The sequence below is a fragment of the Sarcophilus harrisii genome, chromosome 2 (genome assembly GCF_902635505.1).
Source record: "Sarcophilus harrisii chromosome 2, mSarHar1.11, whole genome shotgun sequence".
Taxonomy (NCBI): domain Eukaryota; kingdom Metazoa; phylum Chordata; class Mammalia; order Dasyuromorphia; family Dasyuridae; genus Sarcophilus; species Sarcophilus harrisii.
This window is the reverse complement of record NC_045427.1, coordinates 476,612,481-476,635,563: the sequence shown is the minus strand read 5'-3', so window position 1 is coordinate 476,635,563 and position 23,083 is coordinate 476,612,481. Positions and strand designations below refer to the sequence as shown.

At 40.1% G+C, this 23,083-nt stretch overlaps 1 protein-coding gene across 9 annotated transcripts in view; it reads left to right on the top strand.

The window, feature by feature from the left end:
* SIRPA (signal regulatory protein alpha) overlaps positions 1 to 23,083 on the top strand; it is a 75,357-nt gene that overhangs the window by 19,727 nt on the left and 32,547 nt on the right. The window lies entirely within an intron of this gene.

Genomic DNA, 23,083 nt, shown 5'->3' with positions numbered 1-23,083 from the left:
AAGCCATTCACTGTGGAAATCTGCTGCTTGGAGAGGTTGCTTTGACTGACTGCCTCAGAGCTAAGCCCAAGTGTTGTACAGGCTTTGGTCAGAAGGATCCTGACAGGCCATTGGGCCCAAACTTCTCATTTAATTGAGGAGGGAGTTCAGGCAGGCCCAGGGTGAAGGGGCTTGGCCAAGGTTGCACAGGTGGTGCTTCCTAACTCCATATCCCGTGGCATTTCCAGGGCAGCTTCCTGCGGGTCCTCCTTTGGTTCTTTAACTCCACGTTTTTCAGTGGCTCAATCAGTCACTAAGTATTTCTTAAGCTTTAACTGTGTGTGCCAATAAGCATTGGGGATGTAGAGACAAAGATGACTCGAGGGTTAAGTGAGCCATTTGTAGTCACGGACAGCTCATATGGGGTGATGATACTGGACTGTCCATCCGTTCTGTCAAAGAATAACTCCTCAGCACCCAGCATAGCATCTCAATATATGTGTGCCAAATCCAGGTGAGTCAATGAATATGTATTAAGTCACTACTATGTGCTAAGCACAGTGATAGGTGCTGGAATTAAAATAAAGTCCTTAAAAGACAGTCCTTATCCTTGAGGTCACACAGCTAGTAAGTATCTGAAAATGGATTTGAACTCTGGCCTTCCTGATTCCAGGGCCAGAACTCTTTTCACCCTGCCACCTAGCTGGCCCAAAGGGCTCATATTCTAATGCAGGAGATAACATGGAGACAACTATGTAATGAAGATATAAATATATATATGTATATATATAACATACATATGAGATATCATAATATTATAATAAATAACATATTAACAATTTTATACAATATTTTATATAATTATTAATTATAATGTTGTTCATATAATTTATCAGTATAAAATATTAACAATATGTGTTGATACATATTATCACATGATAAATGATGGAGACGGGAACCTATGGGATTGTCTTCAGCTCAGCTAGAGTCCTCCATCCCACTGACTCTTGTAGATATCTCTATTTCCAAATTTGTTTGCTCATCTTCCCAGAGACGGTTGTGATGTAATAGAAAGAAAGTTGGATTTGTCATTAAAAGATCTGAATTCAAATGCAGGTTCTGCTACTTGCTACACTGGTGATCTTCCCCTTTCTGGATCTCATTTTTCTTATCTATAAAATAAGGCACTTATACTAAAGTCCAAATTTCCAGCTCTAAACCCTATGAACTTGTGTGTTAAGGCCCTTTCCAACTCTGCTCTCTTGGGTACTTAGGTCCTTCCCAGTTCCAACATTCTTTGTTCTAATGTCACTTAGCTGTGACATTCTGTATTCTAAGGATGCTTTCTTGCTGAACATACACTTTCTGTAATACTGAAGAACTGGGGGCATTTTCACTGGTCTTTTTTGCAGAAACAAAACCTGCATGTTACAACCATAGGCTGGTGTAGACATAGGGTGCTGACTTAAGCACCCAGAACAGGGGATGGTAGAGTAGGGGCATCCTCGATCTCAAAAAACATCCCCTAGGAAGCTTTTCCAATCTTGAGAATGTTTCCATCTAAACAGACTCCAGCATAACAACAAACACTTACTGTCCAAACACACAAAACGTGGCTGTATCAACCAGCAGAAATGTCACTGAGAATCTGTCGAAGCTCAGAAAAGTCTCCCTGCATTCTGTAAATAGCAAACCCGAAAGGAGAGCATGTGATGTGGGCTTTGTTTCACCCGGTCCCCAGAGCAGCTCCCTGGTGGCTGCTACTGCTGCTGGGAGGTAGCTTTGTCTGTGGAAAGAGACCAAGAGACGTACCTTGGTAACAGAGATCTGGGATTCTGTCCAGCCTTGTGACTACGCGTAGTAATAATAACTCCAACATCATAGATAGATTAAGTCTTGAAGTTTTAGAAGGCATTTTCTATAAAACAATATAGTGTTGCAAGCATGGTATTATTGTCCCCATTTTACAGATGAGGAAACTTAGCCTGGGACCTTTCAGAATGGAAGTGTGGGACCTGAAAAAAAATAATGATATTAATTCTTATTATGATAACTAGCTATTATATAGTGCATACTGTGTGCCAGTCACTGTGCTAAATGCTTTACAAATATTATTTCATTTGATCTTCATCACAACCCTAGGAAGTAAGTCCTATTATCCTATACACATTTTATAGATGGACAAAGAAAGCTTCCTGACTATAAATCCAGCAAGTCTTTTCTTCTTTCCTTCTAAATTTCCTTCTCTGTTGAAAGAGGAGTTAGACTAAGTGATTTGTAAGGTCCCAACTTTAAATCTTATGATTTTATGACTGGATAATCTCCAGTGACCATTCCAACTGTTTACACTCTGGTGGTAAGCTTACTTTTTGGTCACTGAGGAAAAAAAGATTTCCAGTACTTCTAAGCCTGTCACTTTTCAATTGACCTTACTTTCTCATATTTTGATTAAAAATAGATAATAAACAGATCTTAGAATCATAAAAAGATCATAGACTTGTAGAGCTAAGAGAGCCTTTATAGAGACCATTTCTTCCCATCTCCTCCCTTTATAGATGGGGAAATGGGCCCTGGGAGAAAAGTGACTTACCTAAAATCACTGTCAATGTCAGAACTGGGACCTGATCTTGATCTCCTGACTTCTGGACTAGACTAGTCCTGGACATTTCATGAAAATTCACATCTCTTCCTGTTATAAATGCTTACCCTATTATTTTTAACAGTATGTTTTACTTAGATGATTCCTTTCTTGGAGGATAAAAATTAATGGGATAATATAAACATAGGTAAGTGAAACTAAAAGTGTGCTATAGTATGTTAAATATTTACAAAACTGGCTATAAAAACAAGTAATTTATCTTTAAAAAAGGTAATAATTAACAACTAAGCAGTCCCAAGTTAGTCTTTCTAACTTGGGCCAGTGTGGATAGAAATAACCCATGCACCTGGACTCTCTAAGTATTGGTCCAAATTGACTAGCCCTTCTTTTTTTTTCACTGTTAATAACCATTATGTACAGTGACCCACCAAGTAGTTCTGAAAGAACCCTTTGCTTTTGCCCATTTGTGCCTTTCCTCAGACTTGACTGTGGCCTCCCTCATGGTTAGTGCAGGGTCACAGAACACAACCTTGTGACAGCCAATGGGATGCCCGGAGTACCTAGCGGGCCTTCAGGAAGGACTTGAGTTTAGATCTGGTAGGAGCTTTTTTTTACCTGGCAACGGTGGGCCCCTTCCTAGGCATGGTGGTGGGGCCTATGGAGGCTCCATCATCAGTGTTCTTCCGGATGACCAGCACCCCTGGGGCTGCCCGTTTCTGCCAGAAGCAGGCGGCTCTGGGAGCCAAGTCCCTGTGCGGGTGGCTGCCGGTGGCCATGACCTTTGTGGCTCCCTGCCCTCAGAGAGGCCCTAGGCAAGGCCTCACTTGGTGGTGTTTGGGCCTTAGTGAGCTTAAGTCAAGTAAATGGCAGTTGCGTCTGCTTTGGCCAAAAACCCTAAGGGTCGTCCTCTCTCAGACTGTTTATTTTTCCCTTGGTAAAGGCCATTCATTCTCTGCCTCTTTTCTTAGCTGACCTTACTCATGGATTGGACATTGTCTCAATCAAACTAAGACCCATTACAGACCTCAGGTCTCCCCTGCCTGTGGGGCCATCTCCGTGGCCCTGGTCAGTGTCTGGCTCCTGGGCCCAGATGGCCCTCGGGGAAGGTGCGGCCCTCCCTCCTGAGTCCAGGTCACCTGTGTGTCAGGTGGTGAGACTGGCACAGGCACTAAATGGGGGGCACTGAGTGGGGTTTGGTAGCAGCTCTCATGAAAGAACTCACAAGGCTTTCTCCTTGACAAAAGGCACATGTATTTATGAGAAGAGGTTGGACAAAATGAAGCGGTAAAATAGGCACCAGGAGGGGTAAAAGTGAAATAGAGTCGGGAGAACACACAATGAGCAAGAACTGGGACAATCCCATGAGGGGGGAGTATATCACTGACTGGCAGGCTAACGCCTAAAAGGCACTCAACACCCTAAAAGACTTAACTATAACAAGGAGAAAGAGACTATGAGACATGGGGGAAAGGTGGGGGAAGGAGGAAAAAACCAAGAGGCTTGAGAGAAGGATGGGGAAAGGAGAAAGATACTCGGGGAGCTAACCCCAAAAAGGCTTAAGCAAAGATGGCGAAGGCTGCGGACAGGTTTGACGTCCTGGACACAGCAAGGTGGGGTTAGCTGCGACCTCCCCAGGACCAAGCCTGTAAGGCCCCACCAGTGCTCTCCCTGCACCTCAGTGAGGAGCTCATGGAGGCTCTCTGCCAGCCCCATCCAGTGCCCATGGCCCGATGGAGCTGCCCTCTGTGAGAGGGAAGGACAGACGGCGCCTTTGTGAACATCCTCTTTCTGGACGCTCCTTTCATTCTGGTTTTGTGTCCTCTCTCCTGCTTCTTCTCCTCCCATCCGTCCGACTGCTCCTTCTCACCCCGCGACTCCATCCAGGTCCCTCCTTCTCCATCCAGGTCCCTCCCCTCCCCCCCCCCCAGGTGTCCCCGGGCTTCTGCTCTGGGCCCTCTTCTCCTTCCATACTGTTTAGCTGGGTGATCTCATCAGTCCCCGTGGTTTCCATTATTATTTCTCTGCCGCTGACTCTCAGATTTATATATCCAGCCTTAATAATTCTTCCCTAAACTCTAATCATGCATCTCCAGCTGCCTGGAAATACCAAATTGGACGCCCCATAATGTCATAAGCTCAACCTCCCCCAACGGAACACATTCTTTTCCCTCTGAGACTTCCCCTTTCTAGCTTCCTTAACACCAGTCTTTCTCCCAGTCATCCCAGCTCTCAGCTTACTCCTTTACTCCTTTGCTTCCTTTCATCCCCTTTATCCAGCCTGTTGACAAGTTTTATTGACTCTTGTTTAATGGCACCTCTGGTGTGTCTCTTGTTCAGTGACACTGCCCTCTTCCCCCGGGGCAGGCCCTCATGACCTCATACCTGGGCTGTGGCGGCAGCTGGTGCTTAAAGGCTCTCACCCCTCTGGCCTGTCATTCAGGCAGCTGGCAAATGGGCCTCCCGGAGGTGCAGATCTCCCAGGAAAACCCTCCTTTGGTAAATTCCAGGGACTCTCTGTTCTCTCCAGAATCAAATTTAAATCCTCTGTTTGGTTTTTAAAGCCCTTCATCCCCTGTCCCATCCGACATGCAGTCATCTTACAATTTGCCCCCCATTCTCCCTTCCTCCATCATGTACTCTGGCAGCCAGTGACACTGGCCCTGTTACTCCTCACAGAAGACACTCCTGACTGGGCATTTTCACAAATTGTCCCTCCGACTCTCTGCCTCCTCACCTGCACCTTCCAGCTGTCTTCATCCTCTCCCAGAAGCCTTTCCTGGGCCCTCTAGACGTGTGTTTTCTCTCCTGTTACATCCAATTGACTCTGAATATGTCTTGTTTGTGCAGTTTTTTCATGTTGGTTCTCCCATCAGTGAGCGACCATCTCGAGAGAAAGAACGATTTTTTGCCTTTCTTTGTATCCCTAGTTCTTAACACAGTGCCGGGCACAAACTAGGGATACAGAGAACATATATGTATATGTATAGGTATAGCTAGATAGAGACATAGATAAAGACAAAGAGAGAGACAGAGACAGACAGACAAAGAAAGAGACAGAGACACAGAGAGAGAGAGACAGAGAGAGAGAGGGAGAGAGGGAGAGGGAGAGAGAAGGAAAGAGGGAGAGAGAGGGAGAGAGGGAGAAAGGGAGAGAGAGAGAAAAGGAGAGAGGGAGAGAGAGGGAGAGAGGGAGAGAGGGAAAGAGAGAGAAAAGGAGAGAGGAGAGAGAGGGAGAGGGAGAAAGGGAGAGAGAGAGAAAAGGAGAGAGGGAGAGAGAGGGAGAGAGGAAAGAGTGAGAAAAGGAGAGAGGGAGAGAGAGGGAGAGAGAGGGAGAGAGGGAAAGAGAGGGAAAGGAGAGAGAGAAAGAGGGAGAGAGAGAGAGAGAGAGAGAGAGAAAGGTGTGTTGTTTTTTTGTGGGAGGTAATTGGGGTTAAGTGACTTGTCCAGGGTCACATAGTAAGTGTCTGAAGTTGAATTTGACCTCAGGTCCTCCTGACTCTGGGCCAGAGTTTTATCTACTGCACCACCCACCTATTCCAGTGACATGCATTTTTAAGACATGCTGGATGTGAGATTATATGTAGTTTGTATACATTGTTATAGTTCACAATTTTATTTTTTAAGTAGTCAGAGTTAAGTGACTTGCCCAACTAGTGACTTACAACTAGTAAGTGTCTAAGGCTGAATTTGAACTCAAGTCCTCTCAACTCCAGGACGGGCTCTCTATCCACTGCGCTACCTAGTTGCCCCCACAGTTCACAATTCTCATTGTTCACATTTCAACACCATGCTATGCTTTACCAAGCACTTTACTCACAATAACCTGTGGGGGAGAGTAGTTCATATATTATTAATAGTCCCCATTTTACAGATGAGGAAATTGAGGTTAAAAGAGTGGAAATTGCCACATAGCTCATTTAATTGGTGGATCTGGGACTCAAATTCAGATTTTTGACTAAAAGTTCATGGATCCCTTTTTTTTCCATGTATTATATTGTGTTTAAAGCTAATAACTCTTTCCCAACCTCCTGGTTTTAGTGGTAGAAAGTACATCAGGGGAGCTTGGTTGGCTTAATGAGGTTAAAGTTTGCCATCATTGTTTGAGATTTTTATTATTTCTCCATGGGAGGCAGGGAGGACTTTGATTATGTGTCATAGATAGGGAAAGAATATCCCCCCTGAGTGATTGATAGTTTAATTGGATTGAGTTATTATAGCTTTGAGCTACGAAGGCCCATGGAGCGGAGTAGACAGATCTGCTTTGCGGACACTGAGACAGAGCAGCTCCAGGGAATAGTGTGGTGGGGAAGCAAAGCCTGTGTAAGACCGTGGGGCCTCTTAGTCCAGCCTTAGCCCTTCGGAAGCAGCTGGTGAGAGGCCCCTGGCGAAGGGACAGGTTCCCTGTGCCCCAGAGAGGAGAGAAGGGAGAGAAGGGCACTCCCCGGCCTGGGGGCTGCAGCCCCCCTCCCCCCCCAAGGCAGGGAAGGCTGAGGGGACTGGGTTGGCTCTGGGTGAGTGCTGAGTTACTAAGCCAATCTCCAGGTGAGAAGAGGAGAAACCCTGGGGTTTCAGCACCCAGCCTGTGTTGCTCTGGCCGTGACTCCCAGGCCACCCTGAAGCATATCCCCCTGCAGGGGGGTACTTTGGAGCTGGAAACCTGCACCGTTCCTTGGATGGGAATGTGGGCTGTGAAGGGAGGGAGTTTTTGTTTTCAGCTTGTTTTTAGGTTGTGTCTTTCTGTTTTTTTCCTCTGCTCAGCCCTGGAACTTTAACCTTGTCTGTACCAGGGGCAGTTCTGCCCTCTGAAGCAGTCCCCTTCTTCTATGGGCTACCTGCAGTGATGCAGTTTCAGTATAGATACCTGGCCAGCTTTAGCCCATCCTAGCCCAAGGCCCCTTGGGGAGCTGGGTGGTTGGTTGTTGCCCCTGGTTCTGAGAACCAAAATGACCTCACTGTGTTGGATCAAGGTACAGTGTGTCCAGGCGTCTGATCAGACCAATATGAGCTCAGAAGGCTCTACTCCAAGTGGGCACAAATAGTCTGTGTTTCAGGAATGCACCACCACACTCAGCAAGAACTGTTTTTTTGTTTTTTTTTTGGTTTTTTTTTTGTTAGTGGGCTCCTGTTCGAATTAGTTTTGCATTTTCTGTGGAACAAAATCAAATATACATAGAACTGGATGCTTGAAAGGAAGATAGTATTTTTTAAACCTGTATCTAAAAGACCCAGACATGTTCTGAGATTCCCAGGAAAATTGGTGGTTTAATAAACCAATAAATAAATAAATAGTCTAAACAAATAAAAACAAATAAATAAGCCAGTAAACCAAAGACATGATTTTGTGAGAAGCCCCAATAGGTTACTTACAGATGGAGAAACTGAGGCTTTACCTTCCAAACATGTCCAGATCTCCATCCAAAAAAAATTCCCTTCTCCTAACCTTACCATCCCTTCAAACTATTGTCTTCCTTCCTCTCTCAGTGCTTCAACTTTCTTACCTTCCAGTCATTTTTCAATTCCTTGCCATCTAACTCCACCCAACCATCTTGCCCCCAGATGAAATTGCTTTTTCCAAGGTTATATATGTTTTCTTCATTGTTATATTCAATAGCAAAAAAAAAAAAGTCAATAAATAATTACATGTATCCAATGACCTTTCCTTAGTGCTCTTTCTTCTTAACCTCTCTGACACTGTTGATCCATTTTCTACTTCCTTGGCTGCTGGGATACTGCTGCCTTTGTTTTCCTACTGTATGTGTGACCACTTCTTCTCATTCTCTTTTTCTGGACCATCCTCTGTTTCCCACCCTCATAGCCTTACCAGTTCTGTCCTGGACCCTCAGCTTTCTATTTTTTGGTAATATTCACCAACTCCCCTGGTTCAATTAAAGGTTACTCCCAAATCTATTTAACCAACTCTAATCTTGCTACTGAACTCTAGCCTTGCATTTACCAACTGCCAGCTGGGCTTCTTCCCCTGTATGTATCCCATCACCATCTCAAACTTAATACATCTAAAAATAAAACTCATAATTTTACCCAAACTCGTCCCTCTTCCAAATGGGCCTATTTCTGTTAAAGGAAGCATCACCCCGCCAATCACATTTGCAACCTCAGAACCTCATGCTTGATTTTCCCTTTTCCTTTGCCACCAGCACAATTCAAAAGCATCAATTCTGTAGCACTCAGCTTTCCTTATAATCCAACCCTCCCAGCCATACATTGCTACTGGAAAGACCAAAACTTTGACATATAAGAACCTTTGTCAGCAATGTGATATCTCTGTCTTTTAGTATTCTGTCCAGATTTGCCATCTGCAGTGATCTTTGAGCCCAACAATATAAAATCTGACACTTCTTTCATTTCTTCTCCCTCTGTTTGCCAGGAAATGATGGGACCATATGGGACTTAGTTTTTTTTTTTTTTAATGTTAAGCTTCAAGCCAGCTTTTATACTCTTCATCTTTTACCCTCATCAAAAGGCTTCTTAATTCTTCTTTACTTTCTGTCATCAGACTGATATCATCTGCATATCTGAGATTATTAATATTTCTCTCATCAAACTTAATTCTGACATTTGATTCATCCACCTTCACATTTCGCATGATGTACTCTGAATATAAGCTAAGTAAATAAGGTGACAATATACAAATTGTCATACTCCTATTCCTATCTTAAGCCAATCAGTTGTTCCATGTTTGGTTCTCACTGTTGCTTCTTGTCCCACAGATTCCTCAGGAGATAAACAAGATGGTTTGGTACTCCCTTCTCTTAGAGAACTTGCCCTTTTTGTTGTGAGCCACCTAATCAAAGGCTTTAGTATAGTCAGTGAAGCAGAAGTAAATGTTTCTTGGGAACTTTCTTTTTCCATGATCCAGCAAATGTTGACAATTTGGTCTCTAGTTCCTCTGCCTCTTCAAAAACCAGCCTTCTCTTCTGGTAATTCTTAGTTCACATATTGCTGACTTGCAGAATCTCCAGCAGAGTCTTGCTGGACTGTGAAGTGAGTGCAATTGTTCAATAATTTGACATTATTTGGCATTGCTTTTCTACTGAGGAGCTTTCCAAATTGGCCAGTTTATAGAATGCAGCACTTTAACAGTCTCATCTTTTAGGATTTTAAATAGCTCAACTAGAACTCTGTCACCTCCACTAACTTTATTGTTAGAAGTACTTCCTAAGGTCTACTTGACTTTATCTTCCAGGATGTCTGGCTCTCATCTGTTACAAGTTATTTTGGTTATCAGTGATGTTAAGATCTTTCTTGAATTATTCTTTTGTGTATTCTTATTCCCTCTTCTTAATTTTTTCTGCTTCTTTTAGTCTCAAACATTCTTGTCTTTTATCATGCCCATTTTGCATGAAATGTTCCCTTAATATCTCTAATCTCTAAAGAGATTTTTTCTTTCCCATTGTATTGTTTTCTCTATTTCTTTGCATTGTTCACTTAAGAAAATCTTCTTATCTCTCCTTGCTATTCTCTGGAATTTTACTTTTAGTTGAATAGTCTTTCCCTTTCTTCTTTCCTTTTCCCATTCCTTCTTTCCTCAGCTACTTATCAGGCAACCATTTGGGGAGTTTTTGCTCTTCTTTTTCTTTCGATTGTCTTTAATTATTGCTTTGTGAACTATCCATAGTTCTTCAGGCACTCTACTACTTCATATTCATAAGGGATATTATTTAGATCATAATTAGGTAGTCTAATGATTTTCCCCTACTTTTTACAACTTAAATATGAACTTTTCAGTAAAAATCTCATGATCTGAGCCACAGTCAGGTTTATGCCTTGTTTTAAGTAGATGAGGAGAGCTTTTTCACCTTTGGCTACAAAGTATATAGTTAATGTTTTTGATATTGATCATCTAGTGATGTCCATGAATCTACAGACTCATCTTTTGGGTTGTTGAAAAGAGTGTTTGCTATGTCTAGCTAACTAGCAAGCCTTTATTACTTTCTGCCTTGTTTTATTTTGTATTTCAAGACCAAACTTGCCTGTTACTACAATGATTTTTTAATTTCCTATGTTAATAGGAAGTTAATAATAGTCCCTTATTATGAATGTGACATGTTTCTTGATGGTAGTTCTAGAAGATGTTGTAGGTCTTCATACACTTGGCAACTTTGGTCTTTCCCCATCAGTGGTTGGAGCAAAGACTGGTATCATTGTGATGTTGAACAGTTTGTCTTGGATTCAAGCAGATACCATGTTATCGTTTTTGAGGTTATGCCCCAGTACTGCTTTTCCCACCCTTTTATTCAAGGATGTACTCCATTTTTCTAAGGGATTCTTGCCCACAACAGTAAATGTAATGATCCCTTGACTTCAGTTCACCCATTCGCATCTAAGTAAGATGTCAGTGTTTAACTTTCCATCTGCTGCTCGACCACATCCAGCCAGTAAGATCATCAATCTTGTACTCCTGGTTCCTATACACTGTTGCTGTTTGCACACCAGACTTGCCTTTTATTTCCTGACGCACCTGCAGCTGAGCTTCCTTTCAGCCACTTCATTTTTTCTGGAGTGACTTGTAGTTGTCCTTTGCTTTTCCCCAGCAGAGTGTTGGACACCTTCTGATCTGAGGGATTCAGCTTCTGTTGTCATGTCTTTTATCATTTTAATACTGTATGGGGTTTTCTTGGCAAAGATATTGGAGTGATTTGCCACTTCCTTCTTCAGTGGGTCACCCCTGAACTATGTCCTGTTCATCTTGGGTAAACCCTGCATGGCAAAGCTCATAGTTTCATTGAACATGTAAGTCCCTTTGACACAATGATTCAGGAAGGGTCCCTTAATCCACTCTATTTCTTGTTTCCCCCTCTTCCCTCTCACTCTCTTTTTTCTCCTATTGAGTGAAATATATTTCTTTAAGGTGTACGTGTGTTTGTATTCTTCACTCAATTCCTTCTACCCTTTCCTTCTTTATACAAACCTTTAATTATTCCCTAATGATGAGATAAATTTCCTTATCCTTTCTCTCTCTTTTTTCCTGCTCTAGTGTATTTCACCCCCTCCCTTTCTATTCATTTTTTAAAGATCATCAAACAAACAAACATTCCAGGTACTCTCTCTAATTAAACTCACCCCACAAACTCCAGTTATGACCAGATTTTAAGATGATATGTGTATCATCTCCCCATATAAAGGTATAAAGTTAACCTCATTTAGTCTCTTAAAATTATTCATTAATGTTTATCTTTTTATATGTCAACTCTTGTTTACACTTTAAAGTTTCTACTTATTTTTGGTTTTTTCATCGAGAATGTTTAAAAGTCTTCTGTTTCATTAAGGGTCAATTTTTGTCCCTTCTAAGATTATGATCAGTTTTGCTGAGCAAATTTTTCTATGTGTCTTCTGGAATACTCTATTCTGATTTCTTCTTTCCTTTGAAGAGATGACTATTAAATCATATGTGATACTGACTATAGCTTCTCAGTACTTAGATGCTTTAAATATTTTGGCTGTGATGTTACTGTGAGTTTTCATTTTGGTGTTTCGTTCAGGAGGTGTCTAGTAGATTCTTTTTTCTTTTTTACACTGTGGTTCTGAAAGATCTGGGCAGTTTTCTCTTTATGATTTCTTGAAATCTGTTTTCTAGGTTCTTTTTTGGTCATGGCTTTCAAATTATCCTTAATCTATTTTTTAGGCCAGTTGTTTTTGCTATGAGATACATTTTCTCCCAGCCTTATCACTTTGTTTTAATATTTCTTCTAGCCTCATAGAGTTGTCATCTTCCATGTGTTCTATTTTAATTTCCAGGAATTTGTTGTTTGGACAAAGTTTTGTATCTCTTGTGCCAAATTGTTAATTCCCTTTCCAAATCTTTCTTCCAAAGCCCTCATTCCTTTTTTTCTTTTTGAGTGCTCACATTTTATTTATAAACATTTTTGAAACTATTTTTTAACTCTTCATTTCTCCCAGAAATTTCAGTTGCCCTTGGGCTCAAGCCCTATTTTTCTTTGAGGCATTGCTTATAGATGTTTTAGAATCGTTCTCTTCTTCATGATTTGTATCTCCCCAACATCATAATAGCTTTTAATGGCTGGATTCCTTTTTTGCTTGCTCATTCTTCCAGCCTACTTCCCGTACTCAGACTTTTTTTTTTAGGGTGGCTCTTCATATCTTTGTAAGTCTTGGCTACACTGCCTTGTTTCCCCTAAGTTTCTGTGGCTACTTTCTTGGGATATTGAGTGTTGTTTTTCTAGGATGTAAAGGTTAGCCCAGACTGAGAGCTTTCATGTGCTCCCCAAATGATCAGATCCAGCAGAAAGTCTGATCAATACTCTCCTGGTTTAAACTCTGCAAATTTTCTGGTTTGGGTTTGAGTTTGAGCAACACATATGTTGTCTTGCCCCATGGGAGTACCAGTACACTACTCCTGGACTCAACCACCATCAATTAGGTAAAAAGTGTTGCTGATTCAGAGGAACAGAATTGTGGGATCCCTTTTGGTGGGATTCCTATCCTAGGAATTTCATTGCAGGCTGGGCTGGAAGCTGGACTCTACTTATGAGGTCAGAGCCACAGAGCTGTTTCATGTTTCTGAACTTGTTTCTTACTTAGCAGCCATCCTAGGGCCCCTGACCAGGGCTCATCCTGAAATGTCTGCCCTGCTTCTGTGACCTAGAATGGGCAGTGAGCTGCCAGTTAATGCCTATTTCTATCCAATCACAAGGTCAGGCCCTTTTATGCTGAATCTGGGACCCCTTCTTGCCATGATTCATGGTCTTTCCCTGTTCTTAGTATGACCAGTCCTGCTTAGCTTGACCAGGCTCTAGTATCCACACATTTCCCTGTCTGTATCATTTTACTGACCTGGACTGGAAGAATGATTCACTGCTTTTTTTCTTCTTGATTAAATGTATTTTCTACCTTTGTTTAGAGAATTTGTGGGATAGAGCTCAGCTATACTTTCCATTACCTTCCTTTCAACTTCCATAGCCTCTGCCTTAGTTCAGGTTCTCCACACCTAATACCTGGAGTGTTACTATAATGTTATTGGTCTCTCCTCACTCCAAACCATCCCACACACAGTTGTCAAAATGATATCCTAAAATATATGTCACCAAATCTCCCGATACACACACTCAGATTATCTGCATTACCTCTTTATTGCCTCTAGAATAAAATAGATCGACTTTTAATGCCCTCCATGATCTGATTTTCACCTACATTTCTAGTCTTTTATTATTGTGATTATCAATACTCCTTATAATCACTATTCCAGGTAAAATTGAACTGTTAGCTGTCCCTATATATGATATTCCATGAATTGCCCCTGTATCTTTCTACCAATAGTCCCCTTTTTTGTGAATATTTATTCTTTCCCTTACCTTTTGCTTAGAAAAATCTCAGGTTTCCTTTGAAGCAAAGCTCAGCAGCCACATCTTCACAAAAACTTAGCCAATTCCCTTGTTCTGAGTGTCCTCTCTCTCTTGAAATGTCTCTATTACTTTGTATGCACTAATGGGCACATATCGTATCTTTCCAACAGAAGGCAGAGAGAGTTTCATTTTTTCTTTCTTTGTATCTCCAGTGCTTAAACACAGTGCTCTGTACGTACTAAACATTTTAATATTTGTTGGAATTGAATTGATACAGCTTGCCCATGGTCACACCAAGAGTAAACAAACAGCAGAACCAGAACTCAACCACATCATCTCTTGAATCTGTTGGAATTATCCTTCTAATTGTTGTCAGCCATATTTCTTCCCTTTAATAATTAAGATATTAAATCATCTTTACATACACCGGTGATATACTGTAGGATTTATTTTTCAAAGTTCTACAGATGGATGATATTGCTCTTAAACAAAATGCAGCCCTGTGATAAGTGAAGTGCAGCGGGCTGTTTAAACAACATTAGTAACTACATTCCAACTTACCCCCCTGCATCCTCATCACTGTTATTGACATAGTGCCGACCATGTGCCAGACACTGTGGCAAATGCTTTACAACTATTATTTCTTTTTTTATAATAAATCTTTTTATTTTTAAAACATACACATGGATAATTTGACAACACTGACCCTTGCATAGTCTTGTGTTCCAGATTTTTTCCTCCTTCTCCCCACCCTATCCCCTAGATGGCAAACAATCCAATATATGGTTAAACATGTACAACTATTATGTCATTTGAGCCTTATGACAACCCTGGGAGGTAGGTTAAGTTATTTACCCAGAGCTGCCTAGCTAGTTTGTATGTGAGACTAGATTTGAACTTGGGGCATCCAGACTTTCCACTGAACCACCTTCCTCCAAGGCTCCAGAACAGTGACCTCCTTAAAGTTCCTTGAAGAAGACATTCCTCCCCTCTTCTCTCAGTTTTCTCTGGCTGTCCCCATTCCTGGAATTCTTTCCTCCCCATCTCTGCCTATTAGCTTCCTTGGCCTCCTTCAAATTCCAGTTAAAATACCATCTACAGTAAGAATTTTCCACTTTCTTATTTCAGTGCCTTCTCTATTATTATTTATAATTCTTCTAGTATATGGGTTATTTGTACATAGTTATTTGCATATTGTCTCTCCCATTAGATCATAACTTTCTTTGTTATCTATAGCACTTAGCACAGTATCTGACACATAATAGGAGCCTAACAAATGTTTATTGATTATTAACCTAAAATTACCACTTATTGACCCTATGTGACCGTGAATGAGTGACCTAACCTCTCCAAGTCTCATCTTCTTTTTCTATAAAAATAGGAGTAATATCTCTTATAAATTTGATTGTAAAGAATAAATAATATAATGCCTGAAAACATTTTTATTAAAATGCCATGTAAATAAAAGATAAAATCATTGGTTCAATCACCATAACATTTATTAGGCACCTACTGTAAACAATTTTTTGTGTGTGATATTGGGGGAGATACATAGTTTAGATAAATCAGTTTAATAGATACTTATTGTGTAAGTGTTGAAGATTTTAAAAAGTTCCTGACCTTAAGGAGCTTGCATTTTATTGCAGGAATACATAGATAAATGTATACAAGATAAGGAATAAAGGGGACAAAGGAGAAACCAGTCAAAGTATTCCAGGACAATTTGGTGAGAACAATAATTAAATGGGGTGAGTTGGAGTGGGGAGAAGCAGATGGGAGAAGGATCAGTGAAGGCTTCCCAAAGGAGATGGCAACTGATTGAAGACTTCAAGGCTTCAAGTAGGTTGACCATTATCATCAAGGAGAAAGACTTGTGGATAGGCAAACAATTTATGAATAAACAAGAGATAGAGAGCAGTGTGCAGTGTAAAATAGATGATTTCAATTACATTAAATTAAAAAGGTTTTGTAAAAATACAAAAAAAATTTGTCCAAGATTTGAAGGAAAGCAGAAAATTGGGGGAGGGAATTTATGGACAGTTTCTCAGGTAAAAGTCTCTTATCTCAAATATATAAAGAACTTTGTCAAATATATAAGAATACAAATAATTCTCAATTAATAAATGGTCAAAGGATATGAACAGGCAGTTTTCCAAGTGAAGAAATCAGAACAATTTATAGTCATATAAAAAATGCTCTAAAAATCATTATTGATTAGAAAAATGCAAATTAGAACAACCTTGAGATATCATTTTATACCTATGAGATAGACTAAAATGATTGAAGAGGAAAGCAACAAATATTGAAGAAAATATGGAAAAATTGGGACACTAATCCACTATGAACTGATCCAACCATTTTGGAGAATGATCTGGAATTATGCTAAAAAAAAAAAAGTTATTAAACTGTCTATACATTTTGACTCAGTAATACTAGTATTAGGTCTGTTTCCAAAGCTAATTAGGGAAAAAAAGCAAAGAACCTATGTGTTCTAAAATATTTGTAGCAGCTCTCTTTATGGCGGCAAAAAACTGAAAATTGCAGGAATGCCCATCAATTGGACAAGGCCTATACAAATTGTGGTATATGATCATGATGGAATACTACTGTGGTGTAAGAAATGATAAACTCATTGATTAGAGAAAAACATGGACAAACCTGTACAAAATAATGAAGAATTAAATGAGAACTAAGAGAACATTGTATACAGCTATAACAATAATGTTTGCAGAACAACTTTGAGCAAGTAAGTCATTTTGGCTATTATAAATACCCAAATTAACTAGAAAGAACCTGTGAAGGAAGGCATTGTCTACATCCAGAGAAAGTTAGATAATTAGAAGTATACACAGAATAATTTTACATATTTGTGTCTAATGGTAGCCAATGGGTAGTGAGTGATCAGTAGGCAATAGGTGGGGGTGAGGGGAAGGGAAAAAAAAAAAAGGAAAGATGAAGAATTTCTGATATTGATGCCTTTACCTTGGGATTGATTCCATTCCCTGGGCTTGGGAAAGTTGGGCCCCATCTGTGATTCCTCTCAGGTCCTGGTATTAGAGACTTTCTCAGTTCTGGGCCTTCTTGGTTTCCATTTACAGAGGTGGCGTCTGTTCCACCCTCCATTTTCACACGGTAGCCATTAGTGCTATGGGAAGTACCCCATACTCTTTTCATGGTGAACCCTATGAAGTAGGTCCTCAGGAAAGGTAAAATACACCAGAGAGGAGGAGGAGGGCTTAGTGTCTTCCCAGAAAGGGAAGAAAATTTCTCTGATTGCTGAAAGGCTCTGATTGCTAAGCCTATTTTGTGCTTTTTGTTGTATCAAATAGAATCTGTCCTATATCTCATATCCTCTTTGCCTGAATGCTTACAGGAGAGCTTTCTGTTGTTCACGGGGGAAAACGGGCAAAGGCCCAAATTATGAAGGTTAATGTTGAGAGGGACCCTCAGAGTAAACCCTGTTCATCATGTCAGGGGACAAGAAGAGGTGAATCTCTATAGTAGTAGAAGCTGTAGGTGTGGAACTTGCAATATGTTGGTACAACATGAATAGATATAAGAATCATCTATGTAGAGAAAATAATTAAAGCCATGGGAATGATCAAAATTTATAAAGGGTGGAGAGAGAGATAGACAGAGACAGAGAGAGACAGGATGGGGAAGGAGAGACAGAGAGAGATAGACTGGGAGAAAGAGAGAGAGAGAGACAGAGAGAGACAGGGTGGGGAAGGAGAAACAGACAGAGAGACTGGGAGAAAGAGAGACAGAGGGGAGAGAGACAGAGAGAGAGACAAGGTAGAGAAGGAGAAACAGAGAGATACACAGAGAAACAGAGAGAGAGAGACAAGGTGGGGAAGAAAAGACAGACAGAGAGACAGAGACAAAGAGAGAGATTGGGAGAAAGAGAGACAGAGAGACTGGGAGAAAGAGACACAGAGAGACAGAGAGAGAGAGAGAGAGAGAGAGAGAGAGAGAGAGAGAGAGAGAGAGAGAGAGAATATATATATATAGAGAGAGAGACAGAGACAGAGGGAAGAGAGGGGGGGAGGGAGGGAGGGAAGGAGGGAAAGAGGGAGAAGCAGAGAGGCAGAGAGAGGTAGAGGGAGGCAGTATACAAAGAGGGGAGACTCAAGGACAGACTTTGCAGAATATTCACAAGAAACCAGCATAGGAAACAAAACAAATGGAGAGGTTGAAGAGAACCATTTTGTTATTTAAGCTACTGAAGAAGAGCGAATCCAGAAGGAAGAGGTGGGCAGCAGCATAAAATGCTGCAGAGAGGCAAAGGATTTATGAAATCAATTGATTTCAGTTCAACTAGCACTCTAGTATGGACTGTGTGCAAAACACTGCTAGACTATGGGAATACAAAGGCAAAATAGAAGCCAGTGCCTGCCCTCAAAAAACGTGTATTCTGCTGGGATCATAGAGCATAATTTGAAAAAGACAGCACTAATATTGAGGAAGCTTTCTACAGAAAATACAACTTCCATTGGCTCAAAGCTAAGAATTCTAAGAGGTGGAATGAGAGCACGTCAGGCATATAGTACCATTGGGGCAAAAGCCTGGAGACTGGAGATGGGATGCCAGATTTGAAGATCATTAAGTAGGTCAATTTCTCTGGAACAAATAATGCATAACAAGGGGTAACATGAAATAAATCTGAAAAGATAGGTTGGAGTCAGTTTTCAAATGGCTTTAAATGCCAAGGTGAGGAGTTTGTTGTTGTTTGTTTGTTTCATTCTATTTTTGTTTTTTCTTTATCCTAGAAACAATAGGGAGCCACTAAAAATTCTTGAGCAGGTTAGTGTTATGGTCCGTCAGATTTTTGCAGTGTGAAGATTATTTTATTATCAGTGTGGAGATTGAACTCAGTATCCATCCCAAAAAAAGTGAATGAATGAATGAAGAATGCCCAATGTCCAGACTGTAATATTCAGTTTGGACATCCTATAAAGCTTGTCTGCGTGTGTGTGTGTGTGCGTGTGTGTGTGTCCAAGGCTCATGCCTTGGACTACTGCTGGGGTGAGGAATGAGCTGGCCAGATTGACCAGAAGAAGGAGCAGCACAGTCTGGATGCCTTTGGGAAATTGCAGAGTTCTTTTAATGGCCACAAGGTTCTCCCTAAAACAAGGTCCATCTTTTTAATACCAGTATTCTTCCAGTGACATATGGGTGTGAGTCACAGAACGGCATAGTTGCTGAAGAATTGAAATTGAGGGTCATGCAGAGGCCAGCGAGGAGGTGTCTGGTGTGAGGAGGCTGCAATATGTTACAAATAGGGAATTACTAAGGAGAAGCCGTGGAAAGGGTGTCACTAAAAAACTTATGAACCAAAAAATTGGGTCAGTCATATGGTGAAAATGTGGGGAAGTCATCTGATGGACAGGCTGTGTGCACCAAGGTGCCCCCTCCGATGTTAAGAGAACTTGAGGAAGGTGGAAGGATAATTAATAATAATAATAATTGGCATTTATGTAGCACTCTAAGGTTTACAAAGTGCTTTGACAGACAGTTTCTTATTTGATCCTCAAAATTGCTGTGAGAGATAAATATTATCATCCTCGTTTTAGAGCTAAAACTGAAGCCGGCAGGGGTTGAAGAAATGATCTTCGCAAGGTCTCACAGCTCTTAAGTGTCAGAGGCAGGATTTGAAGTTGTCTTGCGGACTCCAGACCAAGATCCATCTAATTGCCCCAATGCATGGGCTATTCTTGGGCAAACTTCTGGGGAGACTCAATTGGGCCAGCCCAGATGGACTGGGTCTGTGTTGTTGAAGTAATAATGAGGTCACAGATCTGGTGCAGCTTTACAATGGGGGATGAACTGAAGAAGGTAAAGGGGAGAAACCAGGAGTCTGATTGGGAAGCTCCTGCAGAGTCAACGCTAGCGCTGACGAGAGCCTGAACCAGGAAGGTGGCCGGTGTAGAAGCTTGGGAGACAGGGAAGGACTTGTAGAATGAGGCCTCCGGCCAATCCCAGTCTGCCTCCTGGTGTCCTGGCCACCCCCACCCCAAGGCAGAGAACACGCTCCAGACAGGGCAGAGTTTCTTACCTCAGGCACAGGAGTCTCTAGTTATGGCTCTGGTAGTGAGGTGGGTAGAACAAGAATCAGGAGAATGAAAAAGATGTGCAGGGGAGATCTCCAGGTGGTAGGAAGGGTAATCAGTGGCAGAAGCTAGTCAAGAGTTTGTCAGCTTTGGGTGAGCAGTTTAGGTGAAGGTAAGGGAGAAAATGAAGGCAGCTGATACATATATATATATATATATATATATATATATATATATATATATATATATATATATATATATATATCAGTGTATTCTGAGCCCATCACTTCTTTATCATATTTTCTCATGAGTCCTCCCGAATCATGGCTGGTCATTATACTGCTCAGAGTTTGTAAGTTTTTAAAAATTGTTTTTGCAGCATTGACATTGTATAAATCATTCCACTGGATCTGCTCATTTCATTCCGCATCATTTCATACATGTCTTTCTGTGTTTCACTAAAATCATTTCTGACTGAGCAATAGTATTCCATCACATTCATATACCATAATTTGTTCAGCACTTTACCAATTGATAGACATCTCCTCACTTTCCAATTCTCTGCCACCACAAAAAGAGCTCCTATAAATGTTTCTGTGCATCCTTAGAGTTTGTTTCGGTTAAGATGAATCCCTATTTAATCTACCTTTCTTGGGTTTTTTCTTTAAATAAAAATATTATTTAATTATTTTAGTATTCTTTTTATTTTTCGTTTGAGTTCCAAATATTCTTCCTCCTTCCCATCTTTTTCTACCTACTGAGAAAATGAGCAAAATTATAGCAATTATACATGTGAAATCATGTAAGACATTTTCATATTAGACATATCACAAAAAAGCAAAAAAAAAGAGAGAAAGTGAGAAAATTCAATTTACACTCAGAGTTCATCAGTTCTCACTCCAGAGGAGGGTACCATTTTTTCATCATGAGTCATTTGGAGTTGTCTTACATGACTATATTGATCAGAGTAGCCAAGACTTTCACAGTTGATCATCATTACAACTTTGCTTTTACTGTATATGATGATTTCCCTGTAGACCATATAGGACTTGCCATGATTTGTTTTGTTTTGTTTTGTTTTGTTTTTCAAACCATCCTCCTTGTCATTTCTTATGGCACAATAGTACTTCCATTACAATCATATGGCACAACTTGTTCATCTGTTCCACAATGATAAGCACTCTCTCAATTTCCAATTCTTTGACACCACAAAAAGAGCTGCTATAAATATTTTTGTAAGATAGGTTCTTTTCACTTTTCTTTGATCTCTTTGGAGTACAGACCTAGGAATGGTATTGCTAGTCTCTTTTAAAAAGGAGTTGATGTCCTTTGAGCATAGTTCCAAATTGTTCTCCAGAATGGTTGGAATAGTTCACAATTCTATCAATAGTGCATTAGTGTCCCTGTTTCTCTTCTCCTTTCTAGTATTTGTCATTTCTTGTGGGTGTGAAGTGTTAGCTCAGAATTGTTTTAATTTGTGTTTGTCTAATGGCAATGAGTACTTTTGATTTCATCTTCTGAAAACTTCCTGTTTCATATCCTTCGACCACTTAACAATTAGGAGATGGCTCTTCAGTAATGAACTGAACCAGCTATGCCCAGAAAAAGAACTCTGGGAGATGACTAAAAGCCATTACATTGAATTCCCAATCCCTATATCTATGCCCACCTGCATTTTTTATTTCCTTCACAAGCTAATTGTACAATATTTCAGAGTCTGATTCTTTTTATACAGCAAAATAATGTTTTGGTCATGTATACTTATTGTGTATCTAATTTATATTTTAATGTATTTAACATCTACTGGTCATTCTGCCATCTAGGGGAGGGGGTGAGGGGTAAGAGGTGAAAAATTGGAACAAGAGGTTTGGCAATTGTTAACGCTGTAAAGTTACCCATGCATATAACCTGTAAATAAAAGGCTATTAAATAAAATTTTTTAAAAAAGGAGATGGCTCTTATTTTTTATAAATTTGACTCTGTTCCCTATATATCTGAAAAAATATGACCTTCACCAGAGCAACATGCTATAAGAAAACTTTTAATATTACTTCCTTGTCTATGATATCTATTAGTAAAATATAGTTTCCCTGATTCCTTTTTTAAAATTGGGTCTGTTTTTGCTTTTGCTTTGTATGCTATAATTGCTTACCCCTGCTTTTTTATTTCACCTAAAGCATAACAAATTCTGCCCTAGTCCTTAATTTTAACTCTGTATCTATTTCAAGTGTGTCTCTTATAAACAACATATTTTGGGGTACTGGTTTCTAATACATTCTGCTATTTTATGGGTGAGCTCATTCCATTACCATTCACAGTTATGATTATTGACTATGTGTTTCTTTCCATCCTGTTTTCTTCTGTTCCTTCTTCTTTCTCTTTTATCCTGTCCCTCTTCAAGAATCTATTTGGCTTCTAACCACTGCCTCTTTTCATTTTTGTCCTCCCTTTTATCATCTCCCTGCTGCTTCTGTCTCTTATTCCCTTCCCCTCTTATCTTCCTATTAAATAATATAGATTTCTGTACCCAAGTGGCCCTCTTTGAACCAATTTCAGTGAGAATGAGACTCAAGTTTTGCTTGCCACTCTCTCATTTTCCCCTTTACTTAAAAAAAATCTTTCTTTCATGCCTCTTCTATGTGAGAAAATTTTCCCATTTTGCTTCTCCCTTCCTTCCTTTCCTCTCCTTTCCTCTTTCTTACTCCTTCATTTTTTTATATTATCTCAACAAAATTGATTCATACTCATGTCTCCATCAATGTAGATTTCTTCTAACAATCCTACTCATGATAAAGTTCTTAGGAGTTAAATATATTATCTTCTCATATAGAAATGTAAAGTTTAACTTTATTGAATCCCTTATGATTTCTCTTTTGTGTATACCTTTTTAATCTTTTCTTAAGTCTTGTGTTTAAATGTCAGATTTTTATTCAGCTCTGGTCCTTTCTTCAGAAATTCTTGAAAGTCCTCTAGTTGAATTAAATATCCTTTTTGCCCCCTGAAGTTTTGCTGGATAGGTATTATTGGTTGTAATCTTAGCTGCTTTGTCTTTTGTAATATCATATTCCAAATCCTTCAATTCTTTAATGTAGAAGCTGCTAAATCTTGTGTGATCCTGACTGTGGCTCCATAAT